Source organism: Otolemur garnettii, unplaced genomic scaffold (genome assembly GCF_000181295.1).
Source record: "Otolemur garnettii isolate 467f Iridium unplaced genomic scaffold, OtoGar3 scaffold00074, whole genome shotgun sequence".
In the NCBI taxonomy this organism is placed as follows: domain Eukaryota; kingdom Metazoa; phylum Chordata; class Mammalia; order Primates; family Galagidae; genus Otolemur; species Otolemur garnettii.
The window spans coordinates 1,657,593-1,661,772 of record NW_003852469.1 but is presented as its reverse complement, the minus strand read 5'-3'; positions in this window follow the sequence as shown (position 1 = coordinate 1,661,772).

The window sequence follows — 4,180 nt, the reverse complement described above, 5'->3', positions numbered from 1 at the left end:
GAAGCCTCCCCCTGCCCTGAGAGCAGTGATAGACAGACGAAGAACAATCAGACCTTAAATGTGGCCTTACTTTATTGTTGCAACTATTGTAAGAGCCAATCTCGCCGCAAATCACAGGAACCCATGAATACACGAAAGACATCAAAGCCCTCATTTTGAACCATCTGCCTTCCTCCCAGATGTATGCGACATCTGGATGAATGTCCTTGAAGCTATGTGATCAATGATGTCATTATTATTCTCTGAAACTTTTCCGAGAGGCCTTCTTGACTCATCATGATGGCTGTCAATGGTGAAGCACTGCCTCTGGAACTGGTCTACAGACCTCCCTTTAATCCCCCTAGCCACCCTGAAGGAAGGTGATGTTTTGATTTTACAGGGAAGGAGACGGGGCTTAGACAGGTCAAGCTACTTGCTCAAGGTCAGCTGGCCAAAGGACAAAACAGGCTCCAGGCCCTTCTGCTTGGCTCCATATAGTGCGGGAACTAGTCCGTGCCTTCCCTGTGTCCAGACCCATACCGAAAAGTTAGCCTGGAACTTTGTAGCCAACCGTATTTTCCGAATTAAAACAATCACCGGCCTTACTCTCCGCACTTGACTCAGAAAGACTCCGGTGTTGAAGACTTGCCACCAGGTATGCTAAAAAAAGAATGTTCCGTGGGCCCTGAAGACTGGAATTTTTGAAGACTCTTTCTTTCTTTTTTTTTTTTTTTGAGACAGAGCCTCAAGCTATCCCCCTGGGTAGAGTGCTATGGCATCACAGCTCACAGCAACCTCCAACTCCTGGGCTCAAGCGAGTCTCCTGCCTCCGCCTCCCAAGTAGCTGGGACCACAGGCACCTGCCACAACGCCTGGCCATTTTTTGGTTGCAGCCATCATTGTTGTTTGGCGGGCCCAGGCTGGATTCGAACCCACCACCTTAGGTGTATGTGGCTGGCGCCTTAGCCGCTTGAGCCATAAGCGCCGAGCGGACTCTTTCAACAAATGAAGCAAACAACAGAAATATCATCGGAACCACTGTCTAACCTTCCAAGGGATGTCTGTGAAGAACGCCTCCCATTTGGAGGAATAATTCCAAGTCTTTTTGTGAAAGAAAGAAAAACCTTTTATTGTAGTTTTTTGCCGGGGCTGGGTTTGAACCCACCACCTCCAGCATATGGGGCTGGGGCCCTACTCCTTTGAGCCACAGGTGCTGCCCCCCCCCCCTTTTAAAGATTCTATCCCTTCGAGAGTCAGAATAGAGTTTTTAAAAAAAATCCCTGGGTTTTGAAAGTGCTCTCACTACAAACAACAGTAAGTATGTGAGGTCATATATAATTAATTTGCTCGATTTAGCCATTCTCATGATGTACCCCTATTTCAAAACATCATGTTGTACACAGGAAATATATGCAGTTTTTTATTTGTCAAAATAAATAGGGAAATAAGGAACTAAAAATCTCCCACTTTGACCCAGAGACACTAGGCTCTGTCCCTTCTTAGCTGTGTAAAATTGGACTCATTTCTTAACCTTTTTGGGTCTCAATTCATCACTTTGGAAGTAGATCTTAGACTAACTTTATTAGATTGTTTTGAGGGTTAAATGACTGGACACCCGGCTCATAAATCTCTCCCGTCACCTGGCCTGCAGAGCCATTCTTCACAGGGGATGAGACCCGAGAGTTCCTCACACTGTCAAGTAGTTTTGCTCTTTAAATGGCTGATTAACTCACAGAGGCAGCGTCTTTTAATGCAAGTTCTCTACATGAAATGAAGTGCCAAGTTAACAACCCAGGAAAACAGAAGGCTTATGTTTTTCCGCATAATAAACTGTGAAGAAATGAAATGAGGAGGGCGATCTCTGCAGCCTCTCTGTTAGAGCCGGGCGCCTGTAAAATACATAATGTACACACCAAACCTCAGAGGCCTGGTGTGGCTGAGAAATGGAGTGCCGAGGATTATTCAGAAATATTTCTGCACCTGTAGCTAAACTTGAAAATAGCCAGGCCTATTCACTTTAGCACTTGCCCATGAATCTGATTACATGCCAGACACTGGGTATTGGTGGTGGGGGTTGGAAGGAAATAAGACACAGAAATAAACAAGATCCACCCGCTGCACCCCACGTGGGTTGTCAGTCTCAGGAGGCTACAGGAGCATGAGCAGACCCTTTACTAGTCTGTGGCAGAGCAAGGGGAGAGGGCTGCTCAGAGGAGAGCTGCTCAGCTGATTCCCACACAGAAGAGCGAGGCCGAGAAATATTGAGGTTATCAACAGCAATGTAAACCCCAGTGAAACTCCTGGGCTGCCTTCCAGAGCATCATGTAGACAGAAAGAGGAGCAAAAGACTCCTTGATCCTCCAGAGCTGGAGTCTCCCATCCCCAGGCTGCAGATTGGTACCTGTCTGTGGCCTATTAGGAACCAGACTGCATAGCAGTGAGCAGCAGGTGAGTGAAGCGTCATCTGTAGTTACAGCATTTACAGCCACTCCCCATCACTCCCATCACCGCCTGAACTCCGCCTCCTATTACATCACCACCTGAGCTCCACCTCCTGTCTCTATAGCCACTCCCCATCACTTGCATCCCCATCACTGCCTGAGCTCTGCTGTCTGTTAGATGGGTGGTGGCATTAGATTCTGATAGGAGCATGAACCCTGGTGTGAACTGTGTGTGCGAGGGATCTGGGTTGTGCGCTCCTTTTGAGAATCTAATATTGCCCCCCCACCCCTGGGAAAAATTTGTTTTCCATGAAACCAGTCCCTGCTGCCAAAAATGCACTGCTCCAGGGCATCAGCCTAGTCCCAGCTTTCTGTTTGCCCATCAAAGGAGCTGTCCAGGTAGCACAGGGCTGGAGTATTACCCTGGGGACCTCATACCTAAACTCAGGGCTGCATGTCCCCTGGTACAGCACGTTATGAGACAGAAGACCTTGCTGGGGAAATATGGGCCAGGTACCACCTCTGTCTTCCAGAAGCTTCCTGTCTAGCGGAGGATGTAATTTCTTCAGGGCTGCTGTCATAAACTACCACAAGCTGGTTGGCTTTATTCAACAGAAATTGATTCTCTCACGGTTCTGGAGGCCAGAAGTTCAAAGTCAAGGTGTTAGCAGGGCCACGCATCCCCTAAGATTTTGGAAGAACCCTTCTTGCCTCTCTCCTGCTTCGTGGTGGCCAGCAGTCCTTGGCCCTCCTTGTTCTGTGGCTGTCTCCAGCCTCTGCCCACAGCATGTGGCCTCTCCCTGTGTCTCCACATCACCTTCCTAGGAGGCCACCAGCCACCCTGGTTCAAAGGCCAGCATGACCTCATCTTAATTATGTCTGCAACAACCCTGTTGCCACAGAAGGCCACATCCTGGGGCACTGGGGTTAGGACTTCCACATATCCTTTTGGGGAACACAGTTGAAACCATAACAGGGAGATAAGGGAAAGGCCTTCTCCAGACGCCCCCTGCCCTCCCTTCTTTGTGCCCCTTGTCCAGCTCAGTGTGCTTTTGTTTTGAGTGGCCTGTATTTGCAGAGCACCCTGCCTGGGACTTCACATGATAAAGAGCAGCCCTGAGTCCCCTGCTCCAAGCCAAGCAAACTAAGGTGTGGCTTAGACCTCAAGGCTCCCTGGGGTGAGGCCAAGGCTGGCAGTTTGCCTGACCCTGCATCCTTACTATGACTTTTCTTGTCCTGTGCACCCCTCATTCCCTTCCCTAGCTGTACCAAATCCTCATCTAGGGGGCTACTTTTGCAGAACCAAACCTACGGCAACAAATAACTGTAATACAAGATGGAACAGGCCAAGGCCAAGTGCAGAGGGGCTCAGAGGTGGAAGGGTGAGGGAGAATGCATGTGGCTGGAGGAGTCAGGAGACTGGCTGGGGGATTTGTTTCCTCATTTGGTCCTCATGAGAAAACATATGCAGAGACCTTTCTAGTGCACAGTAGGTGCTCAATTAATGTTTGATCCTTTCTCACTCTTTTCAAAGGAAGGAGTGATTTGGATGGGCCTGGGAGGACTCACAGAGTTTGGCAGTTGGCAGATGTGTGAGGACAGAGCTCTCAAGGCACAGTGTACCCTTCAGAAGGGAAGAGGTCTCTGCCAGCCCCTAGAGCTGCGCGGAGTAAAGAACACAGTTTCTTTTTTTTTTTTTTTTTGAGACAGAGCCTCAAGCTGTTGCCCTGGGTAGAGTGCTGTGGCATCATAGCTCACAG